Source organism: Neopelma chrysocephalum, unplaced genomic scaffold (assembly GCF_003984885.1).
Source record: "Neopelma chrysocephalum unplaced genomic scaffold, ASM398488v2 Primary Assembly neopelma1_80b, whole genome shotgun sequence".
Classification (NCBI taxonomy): domain Eukaryota; kingdom Metazoa; phylum Chordata; class Aves; order Passeriformes; family Pipridae; genus Neopelma; species Neopelma chrysocephalum.
The window spans coordinates 14,220,542-14,243,978 of NW_020897742.1; the positions used below are offsets into that span (position 1 = coordinate 14,220,542).

The 23,437-nt window shown below is 38.4% G+C and overlaps 1 protein-coding gene and 1 long non-coding RNA gene across 5 annotated transcripts in view; both read right to left on the reverse strand.

Moving 5' to 3' along the window:
* The window catches only part of CSMD1 (CUB and Sushi multiple domains 1), a 1,127,710-nt gene that overhangs the window by 1,001,025 nt on the left and 103,248 nt on the right, over positions 1-23,437 (reverse strand). The gene's annotated exons all lie outside the window — the stretch shown is intronic.
* On the reverse strand, positions 314-22,216 carry LOC113970825. Its single transcript, XR_003535347.1, has 3 exons — positions 22,207-22,216; positions 13,752-13,759; positions 314-449 (listed from the first exon to the last, which is right to left on the reverse strand). It is a non-coding gene; the product is annotated as an uncharacterized LOC113970825 (long non-coding RNA).

Consider the following 23,437-nt stretch of genomic DNA (forward strand, 5'->3'; position numbering starts at 1 on the left):
AGAACTGAACATAGGATTTGTGGTGTGGCCTCATCAGTGCTGAGTAGAGGGGGACAATCACTGCCCTAGTCCTGCTGGCCACACTATTGCTGATAGCCAGGATGCCACCAGTCTTCTTGGTCACCTGGACACACTGTTGGCTCATGTTCAGCTGCTGTTGATCGGCACCCTCAGATCCTTTTCCACTGGACAGCTTTCCAGCCACACAGGCCCCAGCCTGTAGCACTGCCTGGGTTGTTGTGACCCAAGGACAGGATCCGACACTTGGTCTTTGTGAACCTCACACATTTGGTCTCGGCTTATCGATCCAGCCTGTCCAGATCCCTCTGCAGAGTCTTCCTACCCTCCAGCAGATCAACACTCTTGCCCAACTTGGTGTCGTCTGCAAACTGACTGAGGGTGCCCTTGATCCTCTCATCCAGGTCATTGATAAAGGTGTTAAACAGGACCTTCTTCACTGCGAAGGTGGTGAGACCCTGGAAGAGGTTGCCCAGATGATTCTATGATTTTACAAATAGGATACGGTTTTTACGTTGATGATATTTATCCGACTCAAATTAATACCTTTGTCAGAAGAGAATCTCTGTGGTAGAAGATGTAAATTTTTTCAAACAGCTGTTAATCACTTGTTGTATTTTCATAATCTAAACAGCATCAGTGCAAAGTAAAAGAAAGAAAACTTGCAAATTATTTTACTTACAAATCTTTAACAGAAAAAATGGGAGGATACTAAAACTTATTATGTGCGCAGTTTTCCATAGAAGTAATACTTATAGTATTATTTGTTACCACATTTGTGAGAAATAACAAGTACAAGATGTTAGAAACACTGAGATGATATGGAGGAGCTAGGATGACACATGGTGTTGAACAACAGAAACCCATAAATACAATATAAGCTACAGATATAACAGCATCAAAATGTGTTATCAAGGAGAAAAGAAACAGAACACTTATTGGAGAAGCTTACTTCAGTGAAGCTCTCTGTCCCTGTGAGCCTCCCAAGAAGACCAGGTACTAAGACAGTACATAACTGGGTCCTAGAACTATGAGATGCTCTGAATAACTGTTAAGTATGTATCTCTGCTCAGATAGTAAATTTAATGGCTGCTTGGTCACTACTAACTTAACAAACTTTTTTACTTGCTAGAAAATGCTGGATAAAAATCCTATTTAATTGTTTCAAACTTTTACTGAACTTGATGTAATCTCTCATGTCTACATGTTCATGTAGACAGGCTTCTGTAGACTGAATGGTGGTGACACCTGCTAATCAGAGTTGGCCAGTTGTTTAGCCTCTTACATACTTAAAAAGACTTCGAGGATGATATGGTCTTGTTTTTTTAATACAGGAAAGAAGTTGGTCATACGGAGAAAATTTTCTTACCATTTCAACTATATGAACTATGTACATAATCCTGAATTTTAAAGCCAGAAGGAATCATTACTATCCGATCTCAGCCTTTATCTACAGTTCACCTCATGTCAGCCCACAGTCCAGGTGTTCTCTTTAGCAGTAGTGTCTTTGAGAAAGCTGATTGCAAAGATGACTCTACTCAGCACTGGAAAAGCTGTTCCTATGCTTAACCTATCCATTACATTAAAAAAATCTAGAAATAATTGAAAACCTACCCCTCCTATATCTCTTGCCTACACTTCATAGTCTCTGCTTCAAATTACTGTAATCCTCCGTTCTCCTTTCTCTAAAGGGGAATCTAAAGAACAAAAAATCTTTTATCCACATAGATACTTTTTGATCATTCTATAAAGAAATCTCTTCTTAGATAAAAGGCACCAATTCAACTTAATGCTTTCTCACAGACCTGTGTGAACAAAGTAAACATAGATTTTTCTTTGAAAAATGTATTATTCTTCCTTTCCCCTCTTCAAAATTGCTTCACACCAGTTCTCCATAAAGCAAACATTTGTGGCCCTGGTGGTTCTTTCACAGGTATGCTCTCCCTGAAGAAAAGCAAAGCACTCATAGTCCAGATGGTCTCTTTCCTAAACTTCACCAACTCCCACGCTTGGAACAGGTCTGGGGTTCTGGTCCAATACAGGTGTATTTACATTAGAAGTTTATTTCAAATAAGCAGACTACTTTAAATAGATTTCCTCGTTAGATATATTGGTTCATCTTTACGAATAGATCACATGTGCTTGATTTTTTAGGTGGGGGAATCTCTTATTTCTTCACACACCAGGAAATTTCCTCATGCACTGGGAAAGAACAAGAAATGACACAGTGCTTTGTTTTATAAAGTACACAGTTAATTTCATTGTTACAGCAGGAAAACACATCAGTTCACAAGACTGGAAAAACCCTATGATACGTACCTTCCACTGTTACAGTTTTCAGCTACTGTGAAAAAAAAATTGAGCTATTAAAAAATTTCCTTCTTTATGTTGTTTTTTCTTTTTGAGTTATTGCTGAGATTATCATCCTTTTATTACCTATCTGTATAGATGAATGTATACATCAATGCCATCACTACCCCAGAAAAACTACAACCTACAGATCTGAACGTTTAGGTTTTTGAAGGTATGAGATAAAAATCTGTGTGCAAACACCCTTTAGGAGATAGTCATTCCTACCTATCAAGTACATTTTTTAACAAGAGAAAACACGTGTGTTTGTGGCATTTTTAATGCACTTCTGCTTATTAAAAAATGTTTTTATCAACATGACAGTATCAGTTGCATTTAACCCCACACTTAGTGTATTTTCTTATATTTTACCATATTAAATATTAGCATATTTAACAATTCTCAAGCTAGATGTAGGCATTGTAATAAAAATCAAACATAAACAATATCTTGCCCAAGTAACTCAAAGACATTACTTAGGTGGAATTCTATTTTTCTCAAATAAACTTAAGAACTCACAATTATGAACATAAAATAAGCTAAAATAAACAATATTGTTAAGCAACAAGTTAAATGCACATCTTGAATTCACATTTGAAAGTTCACCCATAAATTTAAAATTTGAATATTTAAGCGTGGAGTACTCCAGTCCTATTATGACAACTTTTTGCATTTTACAAAGAAGAAACTAATTTTGCAACTCAAACCCAATTTTTTTTCATGTTAATAGGCAGTTATTACCTAGATACTTTATCAAAATCATAACAAGTCTCTTTAGACATCTTTAATCTGTTCATAGACACAGTCTCAAACTGTTACTTGTATAAAAAAGTTTTATGGAAAAAAGGCCTCCAAGTTATTAAGTTGCTCTCAAATTTCATTGTCCCAAGAAAAGTAGAGAATTAACAATGAAATTACTTTATTAGTAGAATAAAATACCTCTTGACTGTGACAACGACAATGGAATCCATCTGCTCATGGACACATAGTGCAGCAGATTCTATGACTATGAACTCAGTCTAGTGAAAAGAAATGGTTCATATATACTGAAGCTAATCTTTATGATGTTTCTAGTCATACTAAAGAAAGTATCATGTCCCAAGCAAATAGAAAAGAGAATTTACAACACTGAGTTGTACAACTGTTCCTATCTTCTGAAGACTAAAAAAAAGGCTGACATTTCTCTAGACTTTAAAAGTAAAATAAAGAAAAATAAAATTAGTAAAGAAATAAATATTTTTTTAAAAAATAAAATAATAGAGAAAGCCCATTTTAAAAAGAAAGGCTAGAATTGCATTTCAATGGGCAAAGGAAAAAAAAGGAACTTTTTTTTTTTTATTTCATCAAAGTAGCTATACTTCATTTAAAATTTAAAATACATCTTTTTATTATCCTGCCAAACCTAGAAGTTTTAGAATGTTTTAAGCATCTTAAAATTGTGAACGAAATTAAAATGCAACACTTTGTAAAGCCTTGGCAACAACAGTAACTACCCGGGTAATCCTTGCAACAATTCTGTAACACAGGTATTGCAAGTGCATTTATTTATGAAGTTTAAAAAAGCAACCAACATTTTTATCACTTAGAATTGAGTTGTATAATGTGTGCACTGCTAGTGAACCCAAAGATTTTGAATGCAATTTCAGTAAGCACACAAAATCAACCTTTCATATGAGTGCCTACATTTCCCCTAAGACATCTTTCCTGTCATATTTCACAAGCAATTCGGGCAAAGCTTAGTGTTTTAGCCCATCTGAACCATGTATACACCTACACATTCCATAATGTAACTAAAGAATGTTTGCAATTCTCAGGCATGATGCAAATTTATTATAAATAGTTGTAAAAAACCAACCAATTTATACGGAATAAAACACACTTATTGAAGTTAATCCCACACATTCTTTCTTCCACTGTCTCTGTACATCAAACAGTAATTATCTTGTGTTTAATATAATATGACAGACAATATTTAGCCTGAGAGTACTCAAACAGGTTCAATATAGATAAATATCTATGATAGGATAAATTAAAAAAATCTTTCTTCTTTAAAGGTCACCACATAATAATTATTTTGGTGTCATTACCAAAAAAGCTACACACCAACGTCAACTCCGACTGGATTACGACTGAACTTAAACAGCATTATCTGTATCCTACTGTGAGTTCAAATTAAAATGTAGAGTGCTGCTGGTTTGGGGACAGGGGTTTGTCTGATTCTTTGCAAGAAAAGAGAAGGAGAAAAGTGAGAAAAAGGAGAAGAGAGTTATCATATAACAGTAACATTGTTAATCCTGATGTGAGATACTTATTTGGTTCCTATTTCTGTACCTTAATGACTTCCAGTCCCTGCATCATTCTAATCTGATATAAACAAGAACACTAAGCCCCTTACAAACCGTGTGGAAAAACCGAGTCCATTTTCCATAAAAACTAAGACAGCCTGGTTATCGCTGTACTCCTCAGCATTATATTAGTAAGTACTTCCAACTTCAGCCTACTTTTTCCTGAAAATGTCACTGACACTAAGATGAATATTCTCAAATCATGTTTGTAAGCCTTACATTGTCTGTGAACTTTTGAGAGAGATTTAATGGCAGAGTGCTAACGAAAAATTTACATGGGATTTTCATTCCACAAGTTTTTCTACCAGAAACCACACTCCATATATTTACTGTTAAAGCATAAAGTCTTCTATCAAATTATCCTACTTCTTAGAACTAGGCATTTAAAATTCCTCAAATTTAAAACACCAGAAAAGTCACTTTCATGAAGAATACCAGCATATTGTTTAATTTGATGGATGCAGTTGTTAAATAATAATCAGTCCTTTAACATCTGTATTAGGTCTGGCTGGGATGGAGTTAATTTTCCCCATAACAGCTCTCATTGTGCTGTGCTTTGTACTGGTAGCTAGAAAGGTTATCTTATTTTCTCACTGTTCTGTCCTGCTGAGGGGGCAAGTGATAGACCAGTTTGGTGGGCAGATACCTGGTGCCCAGGCAGAGTCAACTCACCACAGTGTGTTATGAAGGCAAACAGAAACTGATTTAGTTCTACATTAATCTCAGTTGTAGCATTAGCTATACTATAGCTAATGCTGCTATGGATCAATATGCATACCTATGACAGAGTTAAAAAAAATTATACAGAAAGTGTTCTTCTTTTTTTTACTCATATATAAATAAATATATCACCTGGGAACTGAGTGAGAAATTATTTATACCCTACAGGTTACTCTTCCTTATATTGTTCATACTGTCTGCATACTGTCTGCAGGATAATTTTCTTTCTTCCTCATATCAGTTTGAATTTTTTCCCATTACTGAGAGGCCTCAATAAAAAGATGTCAGTGAGGAAGGCAGGAAGGAGAAAACAACCAGGCTATCTGTCAGGGAATTTGGTCTACTTGACAAGCATTTGGTTAGTCTCTACAATGGCTAAAGGAAAATTTGTAAAATCCTAGCTCTTCCCATCCAGTAAATAAACAGAAGGACTTTTGGTGATGATACAGAATCATATGCAATACTTAAGACATAAAATATTTTAAGTGTGAAAGAGGCAATGACATCACCCTTGGCTCTTCTGTCCAGCAAATCAATTGGAATTGTCCCTGTAGTACAAGGACTTTATAAGAGTACAATCCATGATAAATTGGACCAGACATAAAAGATTCAACATTGCTCAATGAAAGACCCTCAGGTATAAGTACAGGAACACACAGTACTATTACCTAGTAGCGCAAATACTGAAAAGTGGTGTTCTAAGCAAAATCAGCTTTTTTTAATAGATGTGAACATCAAAACCCATACTCTTCTCTGCAAGAGGATGATGTGACATGTGAACCCCTTAACCAAACTAGGAGTAGTTCGGTAGAGGCTTGAGAGGAGGTCAAGGCCAACACCTCCTCCAAAAAACCCACAAAGCAACATTGACACAGTGAGTATCAGTGCATATGAGCTTGGAACATCAACCATGTGACTAACACATGAAATAGCAGGTGGTTTTTCCAAGACTCATTTTATCAAAGAAACTTAGAAAGTTGTTGGTACAAGGAACCTCATGCATACCTCTCCATTGTATGCAATTTGACTAGAAGCCAAACACTTTATTTCAAAAATATGACAGCCCAAGTGAGCTGCCTTTGAGCTCTCCCTGATAGGCAGCATGGTTGCATGGTGGTGATCTCCCCCTGAGTTGAGACTCCCCTCCCGGTTGCTTCTCAAGGCAGAGGACTCAACGACCAATTTTTGGACGAGTCCGATTTGAGTTCTCACTGAACTGAAATTGGACTGCATGTCAGATGGCTCTCCTCTTGAGTAGGGAGGCCTCTCAAGGTATGAGATTCCTTACCTGAGACTAAGAGAATCTCCCTTACCAAAGGCGGAGAGAGCCCTTAGTTGCAGCATGTCCTTGGTAAGTGACTGATAGCATGATGAATTAAATACTAATGAAACTGATACTCAAAATTATTATAAATTTTATATAGATAATTCCATTAGACATAAACCATTGTCCAAGTCTGAGACTAAAACTGGATGTAGCCTCACATAAGCTTCATCACAATTTGTCATGGTTTAACCTCAGCCGGCAACTAAGCCCCGCACAGCCACTCACTCACTCCCCCATCAGCGGGATCAGGGAAAAAATCAGAAGGGTAAAGGCCAGAAAACCTGTGTGTTGAGATAAAGACAGTTTAATAGGAAAAGCAAAAGGCATGTACTCAAGCAAAACATGGAATTAATTAACTGCTTCCCATGTGCAGGCAGGTGTTCAGCCATCTCCAGGAGAGCAGGGCCCCATCACATGTGACAGTTACTTGGAGAGACAAGCACCCTCACTCCAAATGTTCCCACTCCTCTTTCTTCTTCTCCCCACTTTATATACTGTCATATAGCATGGAATATCCCTTTGATCAGTTGGCCTAATCTCTCCCAACTCTGTCTCTTCCCAACTTCCCATGAATTCCCAGCCTTCTTGCTAGTGTGGCAGCACGAGAAGCAGAAAAGGCCTTGGCTCTAAGTGCTGCTCAGCAATAACAAAAACATCTCTATATTATCAACTCTGTGTTCAGCACAAATCCAGAACACAGTCCCATAGTAGCCATTGTGAAGAAGATTATCTCAGCCAAAACCAGCACACAAGTGTAGAAAGCAAGTAGTCCACTCTGAACCTCATGACTCATCAGGAGAGTCTCCTTTACACTTTTGTGTCTCAGGTCGCTGTGTAAATCATTGTAGTTTGATTGTAACTTGTTTTGCCTTTGTATGTTTCTTCCATGCAGTAAGTGAGTGAACCTTTGTCATCAAACTTTCTTACATTACACCTTTACAGTACCTTTTGCTTTAACAGTGATTCTTTCAGTGATCTAAATCACTAATTAGTGACAAACTGATGTAGTCAACAGGATCATAAATCAGAATCCATGCATATTAGTATGAGAGCAACCACCAGTCTTTATATCATGTCTATTCCACTTCCAAAATCTCTGGGGACAAAAGCCTGACAAGCCTGTTTACATGAACAGAAATGCAACTCCTCCTTATGCTGCATGTCTGGTGTGTAGCAAGGTCTCAGCAAATGTATAACATTAAACCTTCTAGTATTCCAGTCACTTCCACCCAAGCCACTGATTTAAGTGTATGTGATTTGCAGATTTGAGTATGTATCATACAATGTGGCACAAGCTCTGAAACTGAAGTTACTAACACAAAATTCAAGTTTGTCCTATAGTCATATCTGCATAGCTGATGTCCAGGACTGTTGGCTGCCTGCACACCCATGCACTTGAGTCAGAAATTCCCTAGTGGTCCAGGAACCCCAAGCTAGGTGAGACATCCAGCTGATTTGAAATATCACATGAACATAGCCAAGGTGACTGACTAAGCTTCTGGTCTTCTTCACAGCAATATATATGACTAATTAGCAGAGGAGTCTCCATGTGGGAATTCCAGGCACTTCTAAAAGAAACTCCTGATATGTATAAACAAATTTGGACCTTCCAATGTATACATTAACATACTGCATAGGAGATCTGGCTACTCGAGATGCTCCCCAGGCAGGTCCTGCTGCAAAACAGGTCAAGCTGTACATAGTCAAGAGAAACCATTCCTACACATGCAAAACCAGTCACATAAGACAGTCTTTTGTGCACCGTTAGAGATATTTTGAATGATGTTTAAGATAATTAATAGAAATTAATTGTGTATATAATGAAGTGGTCATGTAGGACCATGGGCCACCCAAATTATAGGAATTCAGCAGAACAAGTTTCCAATGCAGTTGGAGACACCCTGGCAAAGACCTCTGCAACCAAGACTCCTACAGTCATACATCCAGCAACCAATGACACTGTTTGACAGATATAATTCCTATGCTAAATTCCCAATGGGTTTGTTTGATTTTTTTAAACAATCACTCTGTTTATGAATGTCTGTGTAACAATGATCAGGTACTCAGGTGTACATGACAAACTTACATTTTTCTTGTAACTGGAAGAAAAATCCATGCTTTTTCACCCTGGTCTAAATTTTCCCTCGTCAAAATATCTCACTAAGTACATCCTCCCACTTGCTTCAGCAAATACGAAAGTGGTGGAGCAGCCTAGCATCTAGCAGTAACACTGCTATCAGAATACAATGTTCACAGGACTGGTATGAAGTAAGCTGTGTAGGTTGTAATTATTGAAGTGCCAGGCTGCCAGTTTTACAGAAGTAAACACATTTTATAAGTGATACAAAGTAAAGCTCCATTTGAAAGAACTAATAACTCATTTTCAAGTCAAGTCCTTGATCAGACAAGTTACTGATCAAAAGTATCTTTGCTTTTTCACTAGTGGACTACCACCTTATATTGCCAATTGTTGCCTTTTGAGTTTACTTGAAATAATAAAAGACCAGTTAAAAGAGCAAGGACTGAGAAGGTCAGTACCAACCTGAGAATTAGTTACTGCAGATTATCAGACCACAAGTCAAATCTACAAATTCTTTCCAGCACGAGTGATAATGAAAATTCCCTCAAGGCTTGCTCGGAACAGGACAGACATATCATTTCTCTAAGCAGCTAAAGAGAACATTTTTTTCTCAGTTGCACTGGCTGTTGCGTCTGGTTCTTGCACTTTTAATGAGATGGATTACCAGAGCTGGTTTTGGGTAGAAACTGTTTCTTGCATCTTAGAAAAGCTGGATGGATGGGATGGAGAAGGAGAATGGGACCTCATCTCCTTTAGCTGGCTACTAGGACTACTTGAATCTGTAAACTTATGTCTCCTTTGCAATATTAGAGCATTTTATATCAGACACCTTGTTCCTGTCTGTTTTCCCCTCTGGCACTCAGTATTATCTGTCCTAACGACTCAAGCTGAAATAAAATTCTAATTAATTCAGGGATAGGTGGGCAAGGTTTAATGTTCTACCATTACACAGCTATCACAGAATCATAGAATGGTTTGGATTGGAAGGGACATTTAAAGGTCACCTAGTTCAACCCCCCGGCAATAAGCAGAGACATCTTCAACTTGGTTATTTTGCCGAGAGCCCCATCCAACCTAACCTTGAATGTTTCCTGGAACTGGGCATTTATCCCCTCTCTCTGGGCAACCTGTGCCAGTGATTCACCACCCTCATTGTAAAAAACTTCTTCCATCTCTCAAGTCTGACTCTCCCCTCCCTTAGATTAAAACCAATGCAGCTTGTTCTAGACCTATAGACCCTATTAAATATATATGCATTTATATATCTATATGTGCAAACACACACGCACACACACACAAACACACACACACGTATATTAACAAACGGTCTCCTTTTGACTTAAACTTTTAAATTATATTTCAATATAACAGAGAAAGGCATTTTCTGCTATGAATATTTTATCTTTAACCTTCTAAACCGCACTAGAAACATGCTGATTAGAGACACCCACTATCCATTTTACCCCATTGCTAATGAAAACAAGCCCTGCATGGAAAGCTATTTTTACTGTTAAGATTTGCATAATATAGCTGTGCTCTGACTCAGATTTCTGCAGATGAAGCAACTTTTTTCTTCTTCATAAAATTTTCTAATTTGAGGTCTAAACATCAGGATAATTCAAAATAAGTTTTAAGATCTCAGCTCAATTATTCTTCTTAGTTAGCAGAAATTAATACAACTAATTTACAGAGCTGTAACTTTAGCCAGTTTATAGAAAGATGTTTATATCATGGGTTCTCATAAAATTCCCTTTGTTTTAATTAAATCTCCTTATTCTTAAATGCCCATGAGAGAAACTTCTAAGCAAGATAACGTATCTGTTATTCTCCTGTACATATTTAAATTAAAATATCAAACATAGATGCACACATATCTTAGAAGATAAGATCTCAATTTGCAGAGACAAAGAAATCAAATCCCTCTTTTATCTGCACAAGTATTCTCATGACAACACTCATGTTCTGTTCTCCCTAATTTTATTAAAAATGCGATAGCAAGGAAGAGGTTGATCAAATCTTAACTAATCTTAACAGAAATGGATATAGGAGAAAATTTATGCAAGAAAATTCTGTCAAAGGCTACTAAAATAAAAAATTGTATCTTTGGCTCAGGCAGTCCTGATCAAAAATAGCCGAAAGACTGTCAAGATATCAGAAAAATATGTGTAGATGGTTTCCCAATTCTGTGCTCCTCGCTAAAATTAGATGTCTGGACCAGCACAACACTGCCTTTTTTGGTTTTTTTTTTGTTTGATGATTTAAGAATTTCTACCCAAGCTCACAAAAGCAGAGGAAAAAAGCCATAGACAAAGTCCTCGGTTTTCATATTATCTACAGCCCTTCTTCTTCTATATAAAAAGATTTAGTTGCAGTTTCAGTGCAGCTCAGCAACATAGGCCACGATTTGATTCAACCTATTGCCAGCATTCAACATCTTGTCAGTGACTTCAGTAGAACTTGTGTATCATTGATCTGTTCATTAGAGAGAATATGTGGTTTCATCATTGTGCCATTTTGTAGAAATCGATAAAATTTAAGCCACCATCCAAATTCAAAATGTTTTGTATGAACATTACTTTGATCTGTTCAAACAACGTCATTATTAGCATTTGAGTTAGGCTTTACAGACTGTAAAGTATTACTTTAAAATATTTAACAAAAGCTGTGAAGCACCAGGAAAAAAAAATAGTAAAATGTCTTACTATTTAAAATTTCATAAATCGTTCTAACAGGAACGTAGCCTATGTACCCCTGTGTGGTTGCGAGCTATGCTGGCGAGGGTTCATGCCTTCGGTAGGGTCGCCCATGCCAGACAGGTCAAAACCATAGGACCAGATAAACTACATCCCTGGGCAGGATGAGCTCATTAGCCTTCTGGCAGTCATCCTAGGAGAAGGACAACTCTCATCCCAAACCCGGGCAGATGGAGCTCGCTTAGCCCTGGAAGGCCATCCATCTCAGAGAAGGTCACTCTAATCAAACCTACGTCCTGAGGACCTCGCTGCCACCGTCCAAGCTTGCTCGGCCCTGGCAGATGAACCTCAGGATTAAAGGGTGGGTTCAGTTCCGCGCATACTGCATCTCACCTAAAAAATCCATTGCGCAGGCTTGAAGGCTTTACCCACATGCAAAAAGTCCTGTAGCGACGGGCGAGGGTCGAAACGGTAGGTGAAAGATGCACTGGGAGCCGCAGACTCAACCCTGCATACAGGCGGTTCAGGATATTGGTCATTTGAGACTGACGGAGATGAGAGTCTCTTGGGGCAGCACCCTGAACGACCAAGCAGCCTTTTCAAGGACAGCACTGCTTGCTCCACTCGGAGAGGGGCCTAGAAAAGGTGGCCTAAACAAAGCTCATCTCCACCTTCACCCGGTTGGTTAACCGCAGACCGACGGGCATCTTCTTCCAATGCGGTCGCACAAAGAGCAAAAGTCAAAGGCATGCACCTGCCTCCAAAGGTGTACTCAAATTAACTCTAGCATGTTGGAACATCAGAACCATGCTCGATTCTGCCAATAGTGGTCGTCCTGAGCGACGTTCTGCCCTAATTGCCCATGAACTGGGTCGTCTCAACATCGACATTGCTGCTCTCAGTGAAGTTCGCCTTCATGAGGAAGGCAGCCTCAGAGAACGTGGTGCCGGTTACACACTCTTCTGGTCAGGTAAGCCCAGAACCGAAAAACATCTCTCAGGTGTCGGCTTCATGATCAAAAACTCCATTGTCCCTAAACTCGAAAATCTGCCGACAGGTCACTCTGACCGCATTATCTCCCTACGCCTTCCACTAAACAACAAGCAACACGTTGTCATCTTCAGTATATATGCCCCAACTCTCCAAGCTGACCCTGCTGAAAAAGATAAATTTTACACTGACCTGCGCTGTCTTACCCAAAAGGTGCCCGCAGATGATAAGATCATTATCCTTGGTGATTTCAACGCCAGAGTAGGTAAGAATTTTGAAGCCTGGAAAGGAGTATTAGGCAAGCATGGTGTTGGAAACTGCAACGATAATGGTCGACTTCTGCTAGAATTCTGTGCGGAGCAACAGTTCACCATCACCAATACTATCTTTCAGCAGAAAAATAGTCTGAAGACAACCTGGATGCACCCCAGGTCTAAGCATTGGCACCTCATTGATTATGTCTTGGTGCGACAGAGAGATGTCCGCGATGTCCTCCATACCCGCGTGATGCCCAGCGCAGAATGTCAAACAGACCATCGGCTTGTGCGCTGTAAACTCAACCTTTATCTCAAATTCAAACCCAAGAGGGGCAGTATCCCAAGGAGAAGACTCCAAGTTAACGATCTCCAATCAGCCACAGTAAGAGAAAGATTCCAGGCAAACCTTCAAACTAAGCTTGATATCCATTCCACAGATTCTGCAGTTTCCTCTCCCGAAACAATTTGGCAGCATATTAAAAGTAGCATCCTGCAATCCTCTGAAGAATCCTTAGGGTTCTCCCTCAAGAAGAACAAGGACTGGTTTGATGAAAATAATCAAGAAATCCAGGAATTGTTGAGGAAGAAGAGAACCGCCCACCAAGCACATCTTGCACTGCCTTCCTGTCACGCTAGAAAAACAGCCTTTCGTCTTGCTTGCAGCAAGCTCCAACAGAAACTCCGTGACATCCAGAACAAATGGTGGACCGATCTAGCTGCAAAAACTCAACTATGTGCAGATACAGGGGATCACAAAGGATTCTATGAGGCCCTGAAAACAGCATACGGGCCTACATACCAAGTCCAAAGCCCACTACTCAGTGCAGATGGTCAAACGCTTCTGACAGATCAAACCTCCATTCTGAATAGATGGTCTGAACACTTTCAGACTCTTTTCAGTACCAACCGTGTAGTACAAGACTCAGCAATTCAGTCCATCACAAAACAACCAGTGAAATACGAATTGGATACTGCCCCCACTCTAGGAGAAACCCTCAAGGCCATACAGCAGGTGAAAATCGGCAAGGCAGCTGGGGTTGATGGAATTCCACCTGAAGTCTGGAAACATGGGGGCCTTGCACTCCATGCTAAATTTCATGAGCTTGTGGTGCGCTGTTGGGAACTAGGCGAACTACCTTCAGACCTTCGTGATGCAGTCATCATCACCTTGTATAAGAAGAAAGGTACTAAATCAGACTGTTCAAATTACCGTGGTATTACTCTGCTCTCCATTGCTGGCAAAATCTTGGCAAGAATACTCCTGAACAGACTAATACCCGCTATAGCAGAAGAAATTCTACCTGAAAGTCAGTGTGGCTTCAGAGCCAACAGGAGCACCACAGACATGATATTTGTTCTCAGACAACTGCAAGAGAAGTGTAGGGAACAGAACAAAGGTCTCTATGTAACCTTTGTCGACCTCACCAAGGCTTTCGATACTGTGAGCAGAAAAGGTCTTTGGCAGATTTTGGAACGTTTAGGTTGTCCCCCCAAGTTCCTTAAAATGATCATCTCACTTCATGTGGATCAGCACGGCCAAGTCAGATATGGCAACACACTTTCTGAGCCCTTTCTAATAAAGAATGGTGTGAAACAAGGCTGCGTTCTCGCTCCTACCCTATTCACAGTCTTTTTCAGTATGATGCTTCAAAGGGCCTCGGCAGACCTCGACGATCAGGACGGTATCTACATTCGATATCATACTGATGGAAGCCTATTCAACCTAAGGCGACTGAAGGCCCATACTAAAACCCTAAACCATCTTGTCCGGGAGCTGCTCTATGCTGATGACGCCGCCCTTGTTGCCCACACAGAAGCAGCTCTGCAGCGTTTAACATCCTGCTTTGCAGAGGCTGCTGAGCTCTTTGGGCTGGAAGTCAGCTTAAAGAAGACAGAAGTTCTCCATCAGCCTGCACCTCAGGAAGTCCCCCACCGTCCCCACATCACCATCGGCCAGTCAGAACTCAATTCAGTCCAACAGTTTAATTACCTAGGCAGCCTCATCTCCTCAGATGGTAAGATTGATGGGGAGATAGACAATAGGTTAGCGAAGGCATACAGTGCTTTTGGAAAACTCCATAAACGAGTTTGGCGTAATAAACACTTGAAGAAAAGCACCAAGATCAGTGTTTACAGAGCCATAGTGCTGTCTACTCTTTTATATGGTTCCGAATCATGGGTCATCTACCGCCACCACCTGCGTCTCCTAGAACGCTTCCATCAACGCTGCCTCCGTACAATCCTTAACATCCATTGGTCAGACTATGTGACCAATACATCTGTTCTCGAACAGGCAGCAATCACGAGTATTGAGGCCATGCTCCTGAGAACGCAACTGCGTTGGGCAGGGCACATCTCTAGGATGAAGGACCACCGCCTCCCTAAGATCCTGCTCTATGGTGAACTTGCCACTGGCTGCCGCAAGAGAGGAGCTCCAAAGAAAAGATACAAGGACTCCCTGAAGCAACAACTCAGCCTCGGGCATATTGATCACCATAACTGGTCCACTCTGGCCTCTAATCGGGAGGCCTGGAGACAGACCATTTATAATGCTGCTGATGCTTTTGAGAAGGCACGCAGGATCACTCTTGAGGAGAAAAGACAACGCAGAAAGAATCGAACCTTGCAGAATATACCATCTAAGGAGTCTTTCTGCTGTGTCTTTTGCAACCGGACTTGCCTTTCTCGTATTGGCCTTTTTAGCCACCAACGCGCTTGCATGAAAAATGGGTAGAGCCCTTCCCAAATCTTCGTTCGCGAAGCCTAGCCATGATGATGATAAAATTTCATATGTTCTTTGACAAAATGCCACAGATAGTTTTATCAATAGTTCAAATTTAAGTAAATATTAATCTTTTAGCACAACTTTTATCTTTAAAATAGTAAATCCCAGAGTATCTAAACAGCAGCAGTATTAAATCAGAACACAAAGAGCAATAATAAGCCGGAACCAAACAAACTGCATGGTCCCATCTCAGAGTTTGTATCTTTCTCTTCCGCTTTGAAATAAGGTTTTCAGTGCTGAAAATGTGATGTCTTCATTACACTTTTTAGAACAGTTAGAGGGATTTGGAGCGTTGTCCAATATGCCTACAAATGTTCACTGCAGGCATGCCAACTGAAGGCACCTCAAGACATAGTATAGTATTATTTTAAACATGTATTCTTTAAAGTGACTTTTCTTCAGATAGTAAATTGACAGATAGCTAAATAATCTGAAACAGTAGTGCCATGCTATCAGAAAAGTACAACCTGTTGGACTGTTGCACTAAAATAACTAGAAGATAATGTTTTCATCAAGTGTCTGGAAAGAAAGAGGGATAAAACCTCATCCAATGGACTAACATTTAGCTACTATCTGCACTAATTATTAGAACAAGAATATTTAATATTAACTCTTCCCCGTAGATGGAAATTGTATAATTTTTAACAATTACACTACATATTTAATAGCTATTATCTTTACCAAATAAACAATTCCTCTGGAAGCACTATTTTGCAGAGCCACATGAAATAAGAAAACATCTACTCAAGTGCACAATTTCTGCAAAAAGACTGAATTAAGCAAAGATGCATCTGCAGCAAAGGCAGAACAATCACCTTGGAAGTTGTCCTTTATCCAGTGGTCAAGATACAACAAGCAGCCTAGCTTTAAGGGGGCTGTACACAGGACATGAGAGTAGCTTTAATAGTTTTCAAAAGCTGAAAACTATTAAAAAAGGAGTAATGCTTTTTCCCCACTTATTTTCTCTAAGATAAATTATGAAAATACATGGTAACTACAACCTATGTGTTGATCACATGGAAGTCAGTTGTGAATACACATGAAAAAACAGAACAGGAATATTACGCTTAAAATTAACAAGTAATTTGTACTTTATTATTTTTTATGTTAAATTTTAAGCAAGCATATATTGCCTGAGAGCAACAACATGTCCATTGTTTTTGACCATGGCTACCAAAAAGTACATCAGAAGATGAACTCTGACATGCTCAATCTTATTTTTGAAGGAGGTCTTTTATTATCATTACCTTTAGCAAAATTACTCTAACTCATAATCTAACTCAGGGTTCACTGAAATTACCTGAAGCCACAGAATCAGAAATCAGGCAACTTACTTTTTTACTTAAAAAAAGTATTAAGTATTGCAAAAATTCTTATTACTACCTTTATATACTTCATTTCAATTCAACACTTTGATATTTCTTGCAATAAAGCTATTCTGGTACAATACTTGTCCAATTCAGTTCTACACAAGAAAGTACATGGTTATATGCAGTTTTATAAATCAGTCCACATGTTATGACTTCTAGGTCTATTCTAAAAGAGGATAGTACTCCTTTTAAATAACCACGATCACTTCTAAAATGTAATTGGTTTTGACTTTTTCGGTATTACGGCACAGGATAGTTGAAACCTATGAAGCCTTTTTATTTTTTGTTTGTTTGTTTGTTTGGGTTTTTAGTATTTGGCTACCTTAGATGACTACACCAAGAATGAGTATGACTACATCAAGAATAAGTGAAAGCAAAAAATTTATACAATTATACTATAAAAACTCGGGAAAACTATCAACATACCCAAAGTGTTCTAGAAATATTTGAGTTCCCTGTGAATTAAAAATCCCTCCCCCAGTTTGAGAGATTAAGGAAAATTATTAATTTAGGAGTTTTGGCCATGTATCATCAGGTATTGAGATAAGTTATGTTTTATAGTATGATGGGCTTCTGAGCCTTCTGTCATAGTTGCCTACCCGAAAAAGAGGCTCCTCAAGATTGTCTACTTCTTTTTTCTATGCCAATCAAAGTTCAGTAAGAATCTAAACAGTTTTACAACCAACTACTACTACATCAAGCTGAACATTAAACAGATGGAACATAGTTCTAATAAAAATGTTTACCTGCTCGTCATTGAAGGATTCCTGTTGAACACAATCATGATGCCTGTTTGCTGTAACTGATAACGAGAATTAAGAGTCTCTTCTTCAGTAACACAGTTTTTGATAAAAGCACAAACAAAGTTCAAAGGGGTACAAGGGTAATTTTGCTCTGTATGATATCAATGACTATGAGCTTGGTTAATAAATGAATTAGTAATGTCTGTACTGAAAATTGCAACATGCGAATGACTTTAAAGAGTTTGTATATTATAAATAGCTCTTTAAATCCAATTTGAATTGTTTTACTCTGTACAACAGAAGACAGATTTGTAATTTTGCTGACCAAGAAATAGCCATTTTTAAATTGCTAAAATAGATCTGAGTCTGAAAGAATTTCAAGTTGTACTGCAGCTTTCCATAATACAATATGTTTTTATTGTCCTCTCTTAACCAGGACATTTCTTAGCATGTTCAGAAGACAACTCCAAACTCAAAAAAAAAATCAGTAAACAAATAATTTTCATTTGGAAACTGACAAATAAAAAAACAAGTATTTATATGTTGTTTTTCTACATAGAAGTAATTTCGAATCATTATATGGTTATTATTACTTCAAACATGTTGACACAATTCCTGAAGCCAGACCTTAAATGATCACCATTTTTTATGGTCGTAAGCTAAAACTGTGTTTTTCCTTTATTCTATTATTTTCAAGATCTGAAAACATTTTTACTGTGTTATACAAATGAATAGCTACAACTGCTTTAGACAGTAGAGCAGCAGCCTGATTTAGATTAACAGGGAAAGATATGCTAGTGGGTAAACAGGGCCTAACTGGAACAGACGTTTTGAACATGAGGGGAAAAAACAATCCTCCATGGATTAACTTGATAGTATTTAAATCAGACTAGAGCTTCCTTTCCATGGAGTGAGAGTACAGACAAAGAACTATGGACAAAAGCCAAAATACCCCTTAGTAAAACCCATTATAAAAATATACTTTACTGGAATGGACCTTTCAGAGATTTCAGATCTATGAAGCCGGGAAGGCTTGTGTATGTCAGGTAGATTAAGCCAAAACTGTACCACAATATGTGTCTGGCATCAGTACCAGTGTTCTACAGAGCTCTCCTCAATTACTAAAATGTCACTAAGGAAAGTTATCACTCAGATCTGCTTAATGCAATAATACATATCTACAAACAAATTACTGAGCAGTGACAAGGCACTACAGAAATTCTTTTAAGTGTTGACATTTTTTTGATAAAGTCAATCAGCATAGGTTTCCAAGTGTCTAAGTGGCTGTGCCAGTATAATCCATGACTTCATTTTGCATAATCCTTCATCTCAGTCCCCTTTTAGAGATGCTAACCCATAAACCGCATGCAAGGTTTAACATACATCAAAAAAACAGATCACTAGCTTTACTCTCATAAAGAATGTCAATCTGTATAAATGACAAAGAAAAAACTGCTGATGGCATACATAATGTAGCAGCAGTGTTGTAGCATGACACATTCTAAACATACCTGAAGGACCAGTTACAGAGAAAGCACACTCAAAAGGCTTCTGCGTCTGACCACATACCTGTTTTCCATCTCCTTGTGCCCTCCCTCATCAATCCAAGCATTCCTTCTCTCAACAAAACTCATCTTCCTCACAGATAAGCACTTATACATGAAATTCAAGTGGTTAATTTGCAAAAGCCTTCTCTTCCACACACAAGCCTGAGCACCGCCGTTTTCAGCACAGCTCACACGTTTGTGCAGAAGCCAACTACACTGAAATGTAGGCCTTGAACTATAACTAATTCTTTCCTCAACCCTCTTATCTTGCACCTTCTTGTTTCTCTATTTTATTATACCAGAGGGAAATAAGAATAATTTCACATGAATAAATAATGTCTGGTTTTCTCTATCAGCTTTAGTGGCATTATTAATATTGCTTTATTTTTTTTTGCTACAAATACATTTTGATACAGTCATAGACTGTTTCGATACAGTTTAACAAATTAAACATAATCCAGGCAAAAAATGGACTCTTTTTATTCATCTACTCATATAAGAACATTTGAATCCTATATATGCTTTTTCTGTCAATTTTTAATATTTTGCTACATTATTATGTGGAGGAACTCAAGCAACAGCAACTCAATCACATGATGTTGTACCACATGATGCCATCTGTTGAATGGCAGTGGCTCTCACCATTACACAATATTCTTAGATGGTTGATTCTCACATGGAGTGGAATTCATTCTGGTCCCATCCAAACTTTAATAGGGACTTTAACCTTCCAAACAGCATCGACTGCTGTAAGCAAGATACAGCCTGCTGGATATCCTCATAATTTAGACATATAATGTTGTGAAGTAACTTTCGGGAAGTGAAGATCCCAAGGCTATTTCTCATTGAAAGAGAGTACACTGACAATTAATACAGAAAGCAGAATGAAGAACACTCGAAATCCTCCTCAGGAAGCATGTGGATTATACATGGGATCCCAGTAGAACAGCAAAAGGCCTAAACTGTCTTTTCTCAGTAGAAATCAGTGATGTTATTAACTAATAATACAGAAATTGTATTCAAAAAGGGATGATTTTCCCCATTCCAGCTAGTACAACGTTCTATGATTCTTATAATATTTATTGTAAGAGAAAACTGATCCAAAAATTATCTTTTATCTCTAGCTATAATAACATGACATTTCTGCTTCACTGTCACACAGTGCCAACACATCAAACTGCTGGTGGCAGTTTGCTTCAAACCTATGCTCTCCACAGTGGTCAATTACCAACTTCGTTGAGACTAGAGATGAACCCTATTCATTACATATTTAGGCAATATACACTTTGTACAAAATACACCATCTGTTCACATGCTGCAGACTCGTGGAAGAGTGGCTGGAAAGCTGTGAGATGGAAAAGGATAGGGGGTTGCTGGTCAACAGCAGCTGAACATGAGCCAGCAGTGTGCCCAGGTGACCAGCGGCGAACAGCATCCTGGACTGTATCAGAAATAGTATGGCCAGCAGGACTAGGGCAGTGATTGTCCCCCTGAACTGGTGATGCCGCACCTTGAATCCTGCATTTAGTTTTGGGTCCCTCATGACAATAAAGACACTGAGGTGTTGGAGCATGTCCAGAGAAGGGCAACGAAGCTGGTGAAAGGTCTGGAGAACAACTCTTATGAGGAGTGGCTGAGGAAGTTGGGATTGTTTAGCCTGGAGAAAAGGAAGCTCAGGCAACACTGCATCACTCTCTACAATACCTGAAAGGAGGCTGTAACAAGGTGGAGGTCAGTCTCTTCTGCCAGGTAACAACTGATATGACAAGAAGAAGTGGCCTCAACTTGTGTTAGGGGAGGTTTAGATGGGATATTAAGAAAACTTTCTTCACTGAAATGATGGCCACTTGTTGGAACAGGGAAGTGTTGGAGTCACCTGCACAGGGAAGTGATGGAGTCACCATCCCCAGAACTGTTCCGAAAACATGTGGATGTGGCACTTCAGGATATGGTTTATTGGTACGCATGGTGGTGCTAGATTAATGGTTGGACTCGACGATCTCAGAAGGGTTTTCCAGCCTTAATGATTCTATGATATTCTGTGATGTTTTGACCCTGCCATGTCATCTTTCATGAAAACATATCATTCACTCATTCACAAAATATTTTCTTCATGGACAAGTACCAGGCTAGGTCTCCATTTTTTATTTAGCAGCCAGTAAAACATTATTTCTAGCCCCTCCAAAAGGACCTTAGGACTTCAACATTGAAGTGGGAAGTGTTAAATACTAGAGCCAGAATAATGAACCTGTGAATTTGGTAAAACTCCTGGGATAGAGCTGACACTGAATGGTGCCTCTAGAGAGCAAATTGCTTTAGATCAGGGTAGTGTACATTGAAAGGAACATCTATCATAGTGGACATTTAATAAATTGTATCACAGATGTAAGGGCCTTATAAATATCTTGACAATTTTTGTCTAATGAAACGCAAAAATAACTGAATATGGTGTTAAAGGTTATGTAAATTTTTAAGGTATAGAGGTTCACAGTAGGGGCTTTTTTTTTCCAGATCAACCACTATTTAGAGTAGTCATTTCAATAGTCTGCACTATTATATATATATAAGGCAGACCTGATAACATGTGTTTTCCTTCCAGGTTTGCTGGAAAACACTGAAGAGACTGGAAACTCACTGGAAATGTGGGTACTGGGACTGTGAGGGGAACATTGCCTTTAATAACTTCCGGCCCTGGTATTCTAGGAATTCAACATGACTAAGAGGAGCACTTGAACACTGAAGATTTCCTAAAAATCTGCAAAAATACTGCTGTAGTTTTTCTGGAAGAGCATACATATTTTTGCTAGTGGGAATGATGTTTTCTTAAGTTAAAAAAAATAGTTTATGTAGAGCAGAGGTCACATCAGCATCAGACATCTGACAGAAGGGATAAACATTCATTCCCATGCAAGGCTCCCTAGAACCAACAGTGAGGCTAGGAGCTCCTTGAGGCAAAGACAAACTCTCTTTTGTGCTGTTTACAGCACTGAACATGCTGAGGTCATCATAAAGCAATAAACCAGATCATTTCCTACACAAAAACTCATAGAGCCACATGCAGTATCACAGACTTGAAGGACATTCTAGTGCTACAGCATTATCTGCTTTGAAACCTATACTGGAAGAAAAAAAAATAGATAAATATGAAAATGTCACATATTTTGACATCAAGCTATAACCAAAATCTTCATGACACAATGATTGAGAGAGAAGGTGCAGCATTTTCAGACACTTCACATTTGATAGCTTAAATAATTATAAAATTCCTACACAAATGAACAAAATATAATGGATAAGAGCTTAAAATTTTCCTTCAGTGAGGTATATTTTCTCTTACTTGTCTGTAAATGAGATAAACACAGCTGTCTTTTCACTACCTTTTTTGTGTTTTTGACTGTGGTGCTTATCTCATTCCAAGATTGGTATACACAGATAAACAGCTCAGAAGCTTCTGTCCCCTTCTTTTTTTATTAATTTTCAATTAAGTAATGCACTAGAGGTCATCTGCAGAAAGAAGACATGTGAATGTTATCATATATTTTAGGCTTATAGAAGATTTCTGTAACATAAATTCTTAAAAACCTTCAAAGCTCCCATTATTCAAACAGTTAGTGGAGTCTCAGATATGATTTTCTTAGACCATTTGAAGGTAGGACATAAAATAAATCAAAGAAAGGTTCTTTCCTGAAAAATGAATAAAGAGAACACATGAGATATACAGAAATAGTTTTTGTTTAAGAAGGAAATGTTGACTCAAGAAGATATAGATACATGACACATTCATCAGTTTCCCTTAGAATGGTTGGCAGTGATGTGTCACCAGCTTATCCTATAAAACCCCTAGGATGCATACAATATGCTTCTACCACCTTAAAACAAACCTTGTATTTTTCTGACAATACTCATAGCATGGTAAGTCTTTTTAAAGAGCTGTGTATTCTTCATGCCATCAAACTTGGCCGCAATGTTATCGAACCATAAACAAAGCAAAGCAAAAATACCTGTGTTCCTCACAGTAATGGTCAGGTTTGGATATTTACAGTGATACTGGGAACAAAAACATTTTTTGGGGGGGGAGGTGGGTCATGGAATAGTAAAATCACTAACAAAAAGTTTCTCTTGAAGTTAAACAGCAAATAACCAACTCACTGGATAGTCCTGAAGAACTTTTTCAAGCATCTCTTTCCTCAAATATTTCCTGTTCTATCTCTTC